At 35.2% G+C, this 16,227-nt stretch overlaps 1 long non-coding RNA gene across 2 annotated transcripts in view; it reads right to left on the bottom strand.

Moving 5' to 3' along the window:
• LOC134470551 (uncharacterized) overlaps window positions 1-16,227 on the bottom strand; it is an 81,511-nt gene that overhangs the window by 44,155 nt on the left and 21,129 nt on the right. For both annotated transcript variants that reach the window (XR_010039496.1, XR_010039495.1), the window contains exon 4: window positions 2,676-2,778. This is a non-coding gene — a long non-coding RNA (uncharacterized LOC134470551). The remainder of the gene's footprint in view (window positions 1-2,675; window positions 2,779-16,227) is intronic.

The following is a 16,227-nucleotide window of genomic DNA, read 5'->3' as shown; positions in this document are numbered from 1 at the left end:
AAAGAGGTAATATAGAAACCATTGTTCATTTTCTGTTAGCTGGTTCTAAATTTCCTACAATGTTTTCATCCTTTTGAATGGTTTTACACTGTCTTGAAATGTTTGATGCTATAGTATATGAAGTTATATTAAAATATTTCAAGGAAAAAGACACTATGGTAACTATTATTAAGTCGGGATTTTTGGTGTTGAAGCACTAGGTTGCTGAAACTGTCATGCTTTGACCTGCATTGTTATGTTGTTATGTCCTCTTTATCTCAATCTCTCCCTTATTCATTAAAAAAATTATTTAGTTATTTGTTATGTTTTTTTTAATTAAGGGGAAAATCAAAAAAATTAGCAGAATATATTATAGTAACTTTTTTGATTTCCTATTAACTTGATTTGAAGTCCTGTAGTACTCCCACTATCTTTTTTTGACCGATTAGACTCTGTTCCGTTCTGTATGATAGTATCAATTTTGAAGGTATAGGCAACTACTTTGAAGGCAATAAGATTCACTATACTGCCCATTCGGGTTTGTCAGTTATCTTGTTTTGAAGTCCTGTAATGTTTACAATGTTTCTGTTTTATTGGTCTTGTTCTCTACTATTTTGTTCAACTTTATAATACCTAATGAGATAGACAATTCTTTTTAAGGAAGCAAGAGGCATTATGGTAACCATTGTTGATAACCTCGTACTCTGTTTTTGCATCATGTGTTAGGTCTATTCTTGGTTTTGACTGACAGCTTTGTTTTGTCATATTTTACTTTATTCTCTTCCAAAAAAAATAATAAGAACTATGGGAGTAATAAAATCCAAAATGTGTAATTTTTGTTGTAAAAAAGAGGGGAAAAAGTGCTCTAAAAGATATAACTTCAAGTATGTTTAGGGGTGTTAAGTAGCTGACCATATTAATGTTTTTGGTTGGATCATTGAACCCAACTATTTGCAGTCTCTCTGTTTGAATGTCCACTTTGTATGCTTTGATCCTGTGAATTGAGCAACTATGTCTAAGATGATAATGTGTAATCTATTAAAAAAAAGAAATTTTGATTTTTACCTTCCCTTATAGTTCTAATGTTCTGTGCATCTGCTGAAATTAGATGGCTCATGTGTAAGTCTAGAGTTTCTTAATTCTATGTCTACGTATAACGTGTTTAAAACTGTGTGACTTGTTGTGTCTCAGAATCCTACTTATTTTCTTAAGGCACATAATGCATAAAAATACTTCAAAGACTAGTGTTTTCAAAATATGGTAACTATTCACACATTTGCTAATCATATTAATATTTTTGATGTTTTAGGTGTGTGTTTAGTATCTACGTGGCTTAATTTTAAGTAATGTGTCTCTCAGATCACATTTGTGAAACAGTAGTACAAGATTTCATTGGGCACAGAATATTTAGGTTTGTTTTATTTATAAATTATAAAGGATTCTTCTTCATTTTTGTACAATTAAACCTCAATAACTAAGAACTTCAATGTACCACACATTATTCAGTTTATGAGAGTTTTCATTCTCTCTTACACACACAGATGCACAAATGCACATATTATCTAAATAAACCTTATACTATCCTACAATCATCTGGAAGTCAGTGCATATTTAGCTTTAGTCCATCTTCTTCTTAAGTCTATTTATGATGGAAACTCAAATATGGCTACAAAAGAATATCCTGAAATCACTATAGTTTTTAGATAAAGTTAAAACTAAATATATGTTGTATAATTATATTCACATATATATTCATGTATACACACACACAGACACATATAATCTCCTCCCTTCTTTCTTTTCTCCCTTTCTCCATCCCAGTTGTTCTTTCCTTTCAAGCACTTTCTTTCCCTTTCATTTTCACACTATCTATGGTACATTTTGCATCTTATTTACTCTTTCAGTTTTTTACACTAGGAAGATAATTCGATACTTATGCATGTGAGATTAGTTCATCAAAAAGAATAGTTTGTGCTTTCATTGTTTGATTGCTTGATCATTTTATGCCTAAATTTGTAATTTAAACAAAAGCCTTTAAGATAACAATATGCAATATATTAGCTTGTGTTAATTTCCTATTATTTTGCTTTAAAATTCTATATTTTTATTTTTGTTGTTGTGTTGTTTTCAAAACTAAAAAACACTAAGACTATGGTTTTTGCCTTATTGTAATTAGAAAAATTAAGAAATATGGCAATTCTTAGAATTTCCAATATAAAACTTGAAATATAAAAAGTGCATTTAAATTTCTATACCAATAAAGTACATGCTGCTTATAAAGACATGAAGCATTTGTTCAGAAAAATGTTTTGCAATAAGAAGCCACAACTTTAAAACAATCCTAGTCAAATCTCCCACTCGTGTTCTATTAACCCAAAAGCCCTCTCTTAAAAAATTGAGTATTGCAAAGATCAAACCACATTTTTCAAAGTTCAGTTGAAAATCATTTTGCAAAATTTTTTTTAAAGGATGTAGAAAAGACCTATAGAATATTCTATTATTTCTCATTTAGGTATGATCATGAATATATTCACCATCACATTTCCATAATTTTTTAAGAATACATTTTCAAAACATCTTCCAGGGTCTCACTAGAACTATTTGATGAAAGCCATGTCCCCAGGTGTAGTGCTGTGGATGTGTGCACAGTTACTCTGAGGCAAAATGATTCCCAGCCATTAAAAAGAAAGATTTACCTGAGCAATGCCCTGTAGTAGACTGACACATTATTTTCATTTATCAAATTTTCTTGAGCAACCAAAATGGACAGGTAGTGATGCAGAAGCCTTTTGACAGACCCTGTTATGAAGAGTGAGAGAACAATTATTACTCCACGCAGAACAAGCCAAAGGAGAATTTTGGGAAACTTCAGCAAACCCAGGGCACAAGTACATTTGCAGAGACTCAGTACATTAATGCTATCAGGAAAGGCATATTTGTTTCAACTAAGAAATAACCAAGGGTGATTTTATATCCTCCTAAAATGTAACAAACGCTAAATTATACATGTTGCCTGTATAACAGCATTAATTAAATCAGATTAATTCTATGTATTCAAAATGTTCAAATCTATTTTATAAAACATGTAATTTATTTTCTCACTACAGAAAGCAAATAGAATACCCATTATTACCAAAAATTGCTACAGATTATCATTAAGTCATTGAATTTTCAAAAATGTTAATCAGCTTCTCTTTCAGATCCCACACATTTAAAACTTCAGAAATACACATTGAGTTTATGACGTGCTCAGGAGGCACGGTGAACGCGTGTTGACACCAAAGGCTGTATCTCACAGATAGATCCTCAGTCAGTTCCAAACCTAAAAGGGGAGCTCCTAGCAATATGTGTTATCTAACTAGTTGGCATCTAGAAAGAAATTTTCCAAGTAGATTCCATTTAAAAACCTTTAGTTTGCAAAATATATAAAATCTTACAAATTTTCATGCTTCCCCTTACTTCCATTAACTGAAATATTTCTATCATAAAATCGGCTACTTCTTCTGCAATTATACTTCAAAAATAAATTAGAATAGCAGTAAGCAATGGAATAAAGTTGCTGACTAGGTCTCGGGTGAAGTTCATGTGACTGTAGAGAAGGGTGACACTACAGCAGGCTGTATACCAGGTCTGCTGAGAGATACCATTAGTGTCCCGCAACCTGTAAAGTGACAAAAACCCTCGTTATAAAACTTTCTGCAGTTTTTCTCCCTTCAAAAGTGAATTTGCATCTTTAAATATCATAGTTGGGAGAAACAAATAATTTTAACTCAGTGCTAGATAAACATAACATCAACTCTTTTAGACTCTCCAGTTTAGGTCCCAAACAACAGAACGTCTCGCGTAGGGTTGCATTTGTAGAGACTAAAGGGACACATGCTTTCTGCATCCGTAACAATGGGTATAATAAAGGAATGGGACTGGTTTGCAGGTAAGATGTTTTTGCTTCTTTGTCTGGATCTGAGGGTTGAAGCCTGGATTCCAAGGAGTATAAAATGATTGAACGGGCTTCTGACAATCATGACACCAGCTGGTAGAGGTTAAATTTTTTTTTAAAAAGGGACTGAGAGTCTTATATCGAATAAGGAATGCTGTAAAGGGTACGAGATGCATTCAAAGGAGCAGTGACAATAGATAATGACATTTTTCACATTGCATTTTTCCCTGCCTGTATTTTTTGACATTTATATTGTCTGTCAAAGTCCTCCAGATAAAAAGAAGCAATAGTATGTCAATAGATACCTGAAAAGGGATTAATTATGGGAACTGGCTCATGTTGTTACAAGAACTGAGAAGCCCCAAAGACACACAGTGACAGCTGGGGAACCTGGGAAACTCATGAGGTCATTCAGTTTAGGGCAAAGAGCCAAGAACCAGGTGAGTCAATAGTGCAAATTACAGTCAGCATTTCAAAACCTGCAAATCAGGAAATACAATATCCGAGGGCAGATAAAGACAGATAATGCAGTTCATAAAGAAATAGAGTGAATTTGTCTTTCTTTGTTTCATGCAGAACATCAGATGATAGGATGGCACCTAGCCATGTTGGATAAGACAGATCTTTATTCAGTTTACTGATTTAGTGCTCATCTCTTCTAGAAATAAGCACAAAGACACGCCTCAAAATAATCTTTTACCAGCTCTCTGGGCATTCCTTACTCCAATCTGGCTGATATATAATGTTAAGCATCACTCATTGCAATTTAATTCTGTTCTCTGAGATTGCTTTTTTTTCACTGATACATGGAAAATTGTGCTTTCTTGCCCTTGTGCTTTGGAGAACTGTTTACTTATATTATCAGTTTGTGACATTGAATGTAATATGACAGTGTTCTGAAGAGGACAGCCTAGAGAGAAGATTATGAGAGCATAAAAAGTGGTCAGAATACTGCTCAAAGCAGAAATCACAAGCGATGACAAAAAGCCACTTAGGGTAGATTTGTTAGACTTGTGAGGACCCCCAGACCACTCAAATTACCAAGAGCTGGACTCCATAAAAGGGAAGGATTTACTCCATCGGTGTGAAGGGTCTCAGGGTATGTTACATGTTAGCTATCTTACAAAGGGAAGGGTGAGAATTTGGCCCTGTTCAGATTTCACTGAAGAACCTATTAGAATTTTAAAGAAAAGGTAAAATTCAGGCAGTGATTTGCTTCTAGAACTTTTCTACCACTTTCTGGATTTTCTAGAAATATAAATTTCATGGTCACTGGTATCGCTTTACTGAAATTACAGAGACTATTTACTGCATGAATTAGCTTACTTACTGACCAGCATGGTAACCCCAAATGCCAATTTATTTAGATTAGAAAAACTGTAAGTGGGGGAAAATTTTAAAGAAGACTATAACTTTGAAGGGGTTGTTTGCGAGTTTTTGTCTGTGGTGTTCTTTCTTTGTTTCCATCTTTCTTTCTTTTAGTTCTCTGTGTGATAGTATCAAAATCAACAACCTTTTGGTTTGAAAATGCATTTAAGGAAATTGGACATTCAGAAAATATGAGCTAGAAACAAAGAAATCTTAGCACTTATACAATTGCATCCCATTCTGTGGTTCTTATTGCTTTTTTCCCCCCTTAATTCCCTGCTTTACTCTGATTCTGCCTGATAGCTTAGCTTCTGTTTCCAAATGCTATTTTCTTGATATTTTTAGTACCTTGTTCCCTATCACTTGTAGGAAACATGATCGAATCAAGAGTATGGGAGTAATACGAACCTGGGAATAAGCTGTTGGTACCAAACCATGTTCTTGTATATCAATGCAAAAGAGAGATGTATGTTGGTTGAGAATGTAGGTTGCTACTCGTATTCAATTTCAAAGTGTACCAAGTCCTCAAGATAAAAATTCATTTTTAGTGGCTTGGTAAAAGCATAAAGCTCAGTGATTTGTTTTAGTTCACAAATTTCTCCCTGCAATAAATTACTGGTTTGAAAACTATCAATATGACTTATTAACCAACTTTGTATCACTACCTCAAGCTGTATTTTTAAGGAAATAACACCTTTTCTTTTTTTTTTTTTTGTCTTTTTTTTTTTTTCTCATTTTTATCGGTACCAGGGATCGAACTCACGACTGCCTGCTTCCAAGGCAGGTGCTTATGCCGTTGAGCTAAATCTCCAGCCCCATAACACCTTTTCTTATACTGCAAGAAAACACATAATGTAAACTATTTTTAAAATCTGCATTTTTATCTGTGTTGAGTCCGCTTTGGTTTCTTTTGCTTCAGAATTCTTATAGTCTAATTCTTTCAGAATCAAGATAAGAAATATACAATTTTGCATTTACAGACTCTGTACATCGTTTACTTCATATTAAACGAATTAAAAGCAAATATAAAGGAACCACAACTGTTATACATGTAAGTAACAGCAAGTTGATATTTCTTTTCAGATATGACATTTTATGTTCATTAAAGTCTCACCAGCCCACCACATTTTTCTGGCTGGTGCAGGGGTAGGGTAGATGAGTGATCCCTAGTACACTTAGCCATGCAGAGGGTGACCTGTTCTCAGCTCTTCTGAAGCTAATCTCATTACCTTCAAGGACAATTTATCTAAAAACAAACATGATGTTTTTTTTTTTTTCTCTTGAAGTAAGTCATACCAAGAAACTGTTTGATTTGGGAAAAAATATATTTTTATTTATAGAAGTATTTTTTCTGTCCCTGAACAAGGCCCTGATAAGCAAGAAATGATGGGACTGAGTAAACAAAATTATAAGCAAAAATCAAGGCAGCCTGAGGTTACAGCCAACATTTCAAGAACTCTTGTTAATAAATGCATATATATATTTTTTACATACATACATACATATACATACATATACATTTACAAGCAGATATATAATAATTTCAAAGAAATTGTATCAAAGTATAAATTGTATGATTCCACTTCAAAGTAGGAGTAGAACTTACTAATATTGGAAGCAAATGTAGCAGACCTATCCACAGATAATTTACTTTCTAATTAAAAATATGTTTATCTACAAAATCCCTTTAAGAGAAGTGAGTTATTCAGTGGGCCACTTAGAAATGCAGCAGTGAAGCTCACCTGGAACCTGGCACAACTGTAATATTTCACGACACTGATGTGCCTGTTATCCGTTTTCTATATAATCTGTGTGGCCTTTTCTTTCTCGTATTACGCTGTAATTTTTTAAGTAAATGTTTGAAATGTTTTTAAGTATATGTTTGAAACTTGTCTTCTTTCTGGAGTACATTTTATTCAGCTCCATATATCAACTTAAGAAATCAACTATAGAAAAGTACATCTAATTCAGAATTTTCCTAAAGTTATACAGTGATTCATTTGAAATCACATTTACCAGACTCCACTACATATATGCTAATAGCTTAGCATAATTTTTGAAAAATTTCTTTCTTAGCAAAAATTACAGGAGGTAGAAAATAAAGTGATTTCAGACTGAAATGCAAACTTCAAAGAGATTATTGGATTTTTCATCCAAAATCACAATCCCATAGATCGTGGACCGTACAAACTACTGGCAATCAAGAGCAAGATCCAAGTAATCCGATTAATAAAAGTTAACTAAGTCTAGAGAGAGTCAAATTTTCCAGAAGGGGCTCTTAAATGCAACATCCCGGGGATACAGTTCCAGAACCTTTTAAACTTGCAGATGTGACCCGACCCAGATGAGTTTTTCTTTAGAGAGTGAGTCCCATAACCTGCGGCTTTGCCAATTATACTTTTGAAGAGAACTCTGAAGTTCCTTTGAGGACAAAATTTAAGCTTCATCTATGTACCTGGGAAGATCAATTTGATCCCCATGCCAAACTATCTCATTATTCTTTAAAAAAAATTAATAAGTACTATGAGTTTCCTAACTTTCTACAGAACCAACTATTTGTGTTTCCTAAAAGAGGATAGTATAATCTTCCTTATTGTCTACTGAAATCCAAAGATCTCAGGTTTCACAAAATCCTTCAGAGGTCTATAGTTGGCATTAAGATTCTGGTAGTTAGAATACAGTGACATAAACCAGTATTATTGCTGATTCTCAGGTTCTTATAATATCTGACAAAATGTGATGCATTTATTTCAATTAATGCTGCCAGAGCCCTATCACACTTGCAGTGTTTGGTATTCTATTTCATTCATTAAATCAACAGTAACTGCTGAGCTATTTATGTATTAGGAGTCAGGATTACATGAGGAGTTAGAAAAGGTTCAGTCCCTTCTCTCAAATTTCAGAAGGCAGTGAAGGTGTAACCTTTTAAGTCTGGTAACCATGTGTAACATTCGCTAGTCTGAGCACTTTACACATATCTTCTGCTTTATCCTTTCAACCAATCTCAACATTATTATTAAACTTTAGCCTAAAATACCTGAAATGATGCAGTAATGTGACAAGTTGATGAAATAAAGCTTCAATCTTAGCCTATTTACCATCCAATATATACTTGTCAGCAAAAACAATGACCTTAATTATACTGTTAACTATTCTATGAATATGAAAATACCAACTATCAAAAACTGTGGAACAATGAGGAAAAAGTAATACAAAAATCAAGATCTTTGCCCATATAGATCCAGCATTCTTATAGGAAAGACAAATCATTAAGCTAGGAAAACTGTAAATACTTCAGTTCAAAATGAAGATTACATTCCTGAAGTACATAAAGCAGAATAAGTGCTTAGAGGAGAGAAATGTTTACAAAAAAAAATACTCTCTGAGGAAGAAATACGGAAGCAGAGACAGATGATTTGAAGAAGCAACCTAAGCATTGCTCCTGGAGATGTATGTAGAAGTCCATATCACAGAAAAGTCTAAGGATTTTCAAGAATAGGACTTAACACTTTTCTATTTGTAAAACCTGTCAATTAAGTTGGTTTTTATGCTTTAATGATTAAAAATGTAAACTATGTATTTTGTGATGCTAAAATTACAGGAAGCTGTATTTCAATTACATAAATAAAATTTTATTAGAACATTGCATGCTCATGTGCTTACACAGGTTGAGCAGATGTGAAGGTAAAACAATGTGATAAAGAATGGAAACAATGAGGCAAAGACTCTATGACTTAAAATCCCTGCAGTATTTACTACCTGCAAAACTTAAGCTAGGTTTTCATTTTCAATATTATTGGCTTGGTCTCTGCCCAGGGGAAGAGTGAAGCATGGTTCTGGGTTTGTCTGGGTGGGCACGGAGATGTGATTTAGGGTCTACACCTGACCGCTGGTCCCTTCCTCTCAGGCACTGCTCCCCTGCTGTGCTTCCTGCTCACAATGAATTCAGCAGCTTTGCTCCACCAGGATTTCCGCCATGATATTTCTGCCTGGGACCCACTCTACCATGGGCTGAATCCCTTGATACTATGAGGAAAAAAACATTCTTGCTTTAAGTTGTATGTCAGTCATTTGACCCCAGTGACATGAAAGCTAACTAACACACGACGTGTGCTTTACAGTAAGTTTCATGACCCAGAATGAAATGCATTTTGAGCAATGATGACTGCATAAGAAGGAAAGAAAAGATGATAAAGCAAGTTGGTGAGTGTAGATCAATTAATTCTGACGGCTTTGAATAGTGGGTTTGACGCAAATTTTGCAAAAGTCTTCATGGACATTTTGTTGGGGTCAAAGGGGCCAGAAAAACAAAAGGAAAATGTAAGTAAATCTGTCATATTTTTCTATTAAAGAAAGATTTGATCAAGTTCTGAACTCAGGTAACACCAGGGAAGTTGGGAGAAGCATCCATTTAGAATAAGAAGGGAATGGTTGGTAGTTTACAAATCACATGTCACAATGAGAAAATAGACAAGACTCCCAAGATTCTGGAGTTATCAGTGGAATAATCTTTGCATGTTTACCAAAATGGAGAAGATTTCAAGCTACTTAGTTTGAGGAGGACCAAGAACTCCATTTTGTTCACAGTGTGCTGACCATCCCTGTTAAACTTCTGACAGTTGATGCTAGCTGGTCTAGAGAGCATAAGGGTCTAAAACTCAGGGGGGATCCTCACTGTGCAACCACAGCCGTGAAGTTTGATGCAATCATTTGAAGGTGTCATGGGTAGAATGAGAAGACAGACAAGCACTGCACCCCAAAATGCTCTACCTTCAAAGCCTTAATGGTCAGAAACAAACATGAGTTTCCAGTGAGGTGGAAAGTAAACCAGGAGAGTCTAGCCAAAGGAAGAAAGTATTTCAGATAGGAGGAGATATCAAGCACTGAATGGGAAGAAAGGGAATATGATAGTTCTTAAACTGGAAACATTACCTTATTATTATTTATTCTTTGTGATTGCTACTCTTTCTGGTGAATAAGTTTCTATAGCTCCTCAAAATTATAGTTCTGTGAAAACAAAGCTATCATCAGATCCAGAAAATACCATTCCAGGAGTTCAAAAGATTTAGAATTTACTTTTTTTTTTTTTTTTGAATCAGTGATCAAACTCATGATCTCATGCTTACCAGGAAGGCACTTGTACTGCTCATCTAAACCTCTTCCTCTTAGAATTTACTTTTTAATCACATTTACAGAGTCAGAAAAAAGAAGCAATATAGGTTCCTCTCAATAATGAAAATATCCTCTTGATTAAATGATATTTAGAATAAACAATAAAGAAAAAATGACTCAGAGTGTAGTATTGTAGACATGTATCAATTGTATCATAACACTTTTATTGGTACTTTCCCAGGAATCCAAAGAATAAAAGCAATGAAAAGAAAGACGTGAAATGTGTCAGCCCTGATAGAAAGTCCCCTCTGATTATTTACAGGCTTTAGAAGTTAGTAACCTCAGAGTATAACATGATTTTCCCTATAGGGTCCTGTTAAATATTTTTCTATTGTAGGAGGAGTTGAAAAATAAATGATATAAGAACTCTCAGTAGTTGAAGAATTTATCAACATTGTGTTGTGTCCCAGTAAAAAAAAAATGAAAAATTTTCTTATAATTTTGATTTTTATGGAGACAGCCAAATTTAGATTGTTAGGTTTTGCCCATGTAGTTCTGAAAGCATACTCATATTTCAAGATTATTTAAATTACTAACTATAATTTTAGTAGCTTGCCTGTTAGTTGACATTATAGCCTCGTTTTAAAAGTTTCTGTAGTTTGTTAATGTTTAGTGGAAGAATGATAGCCAGCCCTCCTCGTGGCTTTATCATAACCAAGAGAACAACCTGTGCAATATTTAACAGTCTAATGTACTAAAAGTACTTCACTGAAAATAATTTCTAAATGCAACTCTTTCTCCCAGTGTGCTCTATTTAATACATATCAACTGGGAGAACTGTGGAGTTTCCAGCAAGTAGGCAGGCGCACACTATCCCCGGAGCCCAGCCTATTTGAGACTCCTGCACCTCACCATCTGTGTGCAGAAGAAGGGCTGGGGGCATCTGGAGCACCTGCATCCACCTCCTCGTGTGTCTGGAGGACTGTGGATATCTCAGCAAGCAGGGGAGCATCGCAGGTTCCAGAGGCCCTGCAGCCTGCAGTAAGTGCTCAATGTACTCTGCCCAAAGCCCAAACTGTTTGGGACCCTCTAGGCCTCCAGTGGATAAGTGGGTTTCAGGCATCTACATCCGCCTCCCCATTCCAGCTGCGCTTGGAGAACTGTGGAGTTTCCAGCAAGTAGGCAGATGCACACTATCCCTGGATCCCAGCCTATTAGGGACTCCTGCACCTCACCATCTGTGTGCAGAGGAAGGGCTGGGTAGATCTGGGGCGCATGCATCTGCCTTCCCATGTGTCTGGAGGACTGTGGATAGCTCAGCAAACAGGGGAGCATCCCAGGTTCCAGAGGCCCTGCAGCCTGCAGTAAGTGCTCAGTGCACTCTGCCCAAAGCCCAGACTGTTCGAGACCCTCCAGGCTTAATGGTGCAGTGAAGTGGATAAGTGAGTTTGAGGCATCTACATCTGCCTCCCCATTCTGGCTGCGCTTGGTGAACTGTGGAGATTCCAAAAAGCAGGTGGGTGCACAGTGTCCCTGAAGCCCAGCTTATCTGGAACTACGGAGTTATAAACAGGCAGAAGAGGGCCATTGGTTCTACAGGCCCAGTGGCTTGGGGTAACTGGGTGCCAGAGTCTCAGGAGCTGTGAACATAGAAGGGGATTTCCAACAGACCCCGAGGAAGCTTTCAAATAACACTTGAAACACAGAAATATAGGGAAATGAGAAAACAAAAGACCAAATTCCAACCTCAAACCTCCAGCCCATCTCAAGAAACCCTAGGAGTGATGTATATACAAGAAAATATATGCCATTCACCTCAAATCTCAGACATAATAGCCACTGAAATTAACAAGCAAATCCAGGAAGCTTTACAGGAATTCAAATTCGAAATAATCTCCCAGGTAAAAGAAGAAATGATAAAAGAAATGAAAGAGATTCTGAATACACTAAAGAAAACACAGTTTAAAAATTGGAGGAACTAAACAAAATGATAAAATCCCTAGATGAGCAATATAAGAAACAAACAGAATACATAAAGCAGATGCACGGAGATATACAGGAAATTAAAAAACTCCACTGAAAGTTGTGAAAACCACCTCAATGAAAGTGAAGATAGAATTTCAGACCTTGAAGACAGGATTGCAGCTAGTGAACAGGAAAGGAAAGATCTTTTAAATATAACAAGGAATCAGGAAACAACAATTCAACAACTGCAAGATGATGCAAAGAAAAATAACATAAGATTGATAGGGATTAATGAAAAAGAAGGAGACAACATAAAGGATGTCAAAAGGACATTAGGAGAAGTAATAGCTGAAAATTTCCCAAGCATGAGATCAGAAACTGACATCAGGATCAGTGAAGCATATAGAACTCCAAATAGCCATAACCAAAATAAAACTACATCCAGACATATAATAATCACCATCTCAGAAATCCAACACAAGAACAGATTATTAAAAGCTGTCAGAGAGAAAAGACAGATCACTTATAAAGGAAAACCTATCAGAATCACAACAGACTTCTCACCACAAACCATAAAGTCAAGAAAAGTGTGGAGTGAAGTATTCCAGATCCTAAAGCAAAATGATTTCCAACCTAGACTGATGTATCCTGCAAAACTATCATTCAAAATTGATGGTGAAATACGATACTTCCATGACAAAGAATAGATGAAGAAGTTCATGAACACCAAACCAACCCTGCAAAAAATATTGAAAGACAGTTTAGATACACAAAGGAAAAAACTACTAAGCAAAGCAGATAATTAAACAGAACAGAAAGATAAAGATGCAACAGCAGAGAGATAACATGTCAACAATAAACCAGCATTTAACAGTAATAACCATTAATGTATTTACAATGCGCCAATCAAAAGAAATAGACTAGCAGAATGGATCAAGAAACAAAATCCAACAATATGCTGTTTACAGGAAACCCATCTAACCCAGAAGGATACTCACAGGCTGAAAGTCAAAGCATGGAAAAAATACTTCATGCAGCAGGAATCAAAAAAAAAAAAAAAGCAAGAGTAGCCATTCTGTTTGCAGACAACATGAACTTTAAATCAACAATGACCATAAAGGACAAAAAAAGGTCCCTACATACTCGTTAGGCGAAAACTCCAAGAGGAAGAGATAACTATCTTAAATATATACGCACCAAACTCCAGAGCACCCAGTTATATAAAACAACTATTAACAGAAATGAAAACTCAAACTATCAGTAACACAATTGTAACAAGAGACCTTAATACGCCATTGACACCAAGGGACAGATCAACCAGACAGAAAATGAGCAAAGAAATAACAGAACTGAATCACACCTGTGAACAAATGGATTTGATAGACATATACAGAATGTTCCACCCAACAACATCAGAATAAACATTCTTCTCAGCAGTACATGGATCATTCTCTAAAATAGACCATATATTAGCTCACAGAACATATTTAAACAAATGCAAAAGAGTTGAAATCATCCCTTGCATGTTATCAGATCATAGCACTCTGAAATTAAAAATTAATGATAAAAGATACTGCAAAAATCCCACAAACACTTGGAAAATGAATAACACACTCTTGAGTAATCAGTGGGTCACATAAGAAATTAAAGAAGAAATTAAACAATACCTACAAGAAAATGAAAATGCAGCTACAACTTACCGGAATCTGTGGGATGCAATGAAAGCCTTCCTCAGAGGAAAATTTATTGCACTGAGTTCCCACATCAGGAAAACAGAACAAATAAATAACTTGATGCTACACCTCAAACAGCTAGAAAAGAAGTGCATGTCAAGCCCAAAGCCAAAAGAAGAGAGGAAATTATAAAAATCAGAGCAGAAGTCAATGCAGTAGAGACTAAGAAAACAATGCAAAGAATTAACGAATCAAAGAGTTGGTTCTTTGAAAGAATAAATAAAATCGATAAGCCCGTAGACAACGTTATTTAAAAAAGGGAAGAAAAAGCTCAAATTCATGCAATAAGAAATGAAAAAGGTGAAATCACTACAGACTCTACAGAAATGCAGATCATCAACACCTATTTCAAAAACCTCTACTCTCAAAGGTTTGATAACACAGAAGAAATAGACAGATTCTTAGAAACCAAAGCTTTGGTACTTAAAAGTACCAAAGCTAGATCAAGAGGATTTAAAACTGTTGAATAACCCAATCTCTGTTAATGAAATTGAAAATGTAACTAAGTCCTTACCTACAAAGAAGAGCCCAGGCCCAGATGGATTCACTGCAGAATTCTACAAGAAATACAAAGAAGACCTAATGCCAACACTCCTCAAACTACTCAATGAAATTGAAAGGGAATCAATCCTTCCTAAGTCATTCCTGGAAGCAAATATTACTCTAATACCAAAACCTGAGAAATAACCAACTAAAAAAGAGAACTATAGACCAATGTCCCTAATGAACACAGATGCAAAGATCCTCAATAAAATATTGGCAAATAGGATGCAACAAATCATCAAGAAGATTATACACCATGACCCAGTGGGATTCATCTCAGGAATGCAAGGGTGGTTCAACATACATAAATCAGTAAATGTAATCCACCATATCAATAAAGCCAAACGTAAGATTAACATGATCATTTCTATAGATGCAGAAAAAGCCTATGATAAGGTCCAGCATTCATTCATGATAAGAACTTTACAGAAAATTGGAATAGATGGTCATTACCTCAATATAATAAGGGCCATTTATGACAAACCAAGAGCCAGCATCATACTAAATGGCCAAAAATTGAAAGCCTTTACTTTAAAATCAAGCACAAGACAAAGATGTCCTTTATCACCACTCCTATTTAATATAGTACTAGAAGTACTAGCCAGAGCCATTAGGCAAGAGAGAAAAATAAAAGGGGTAAAGTTAGGAAAAGAAAAAGTTAAACTATCGTTGTTCGCAGATGACCTGATACTCTACATAGAAGACCCCTTAAACTCCATTGAAAGACTCTTAGGTATAATAAATAAATTCAGTAATGTAGCTGGATACAGAATCAATACTCAGAAATCAATTGCATTCCTATACACTAACAACAAAATCACAGAGAGGGAAATAAGAGAAACTGCACTCTTCACATTAGCAAGCAAAAAAAAATGAAATATATAGAAATTACTCTTATGAAAGAAGTGAAAGACCTATACAGGGAAAATTACAATACAGTGAAAAAAAAATTGAAGATGATCTCAGAAAATGGAAAGGCATCCCTTGCTCATGGATAGGAAGAACAAACATTTTGAAAAAGGCCATTCTCCCAAAACTGTTACACAGATTCAATGCAATCCCAATGAAAATACCATCAACATACCTTATAGATCTAGAGAAATCACTCCTAAAATTCATCTGGAACCAGAAGAGACCTAGTATAACAAAGGCAATTCTAAGCAGCAAAGGCAAGACAGGAGGCATCACAATCCCTGACTTGAAGTTATACTACAAAGCAACAGTAGTAAAATCAACATGGTATTGGAATCAAAACAGAGCCAAAGATCAATGGAATAGATTAGAAGATACAACCACAAATACAAACACACTCAACCACCTTATCTTTGATAAAGGAGCCAAGCAGGTTCACTGGAAGAACGACAGTCTCTTTAATAAATGGTGCTGGAAAAACTGGCTCTCCATTTGCCAAAAACTAAAGCTAGACCCATGTCTATCACCATGTACTAAATTAAAATCTAAATGGGTCAAAGATCTGAATATTAAAACAGAAACACTAAATCTATTGGAAGACAAATTGGGTAGATACCTTGAAGACATACGGGTAGGTAGAGAATTCATGAACAGGACTCAAACCACACAGGAAATACT

Source organism: Cavia porcellus, unplaced genomic scaffold (assembly GCF_034190915.1).
Source record: "Cavia porcellus strain 051 isolate PalLab524CR breed Dunkin Hartley unplaced genomic scaffold, mCavPor4.1 scaffold_15, whole genome shotgun sequence".
In the NCBI taxonomy this organism is placed as follows: Eukaryota; Metazoa; Chordata; class Mammalia; order Rodentia; family Caviidae; genus Cavia; species Cavia porcellus.
Note: the sequence above shows the minus strand (reverse complement) of the source record. Positions and strands in the feature narration are given on the sequence as shown.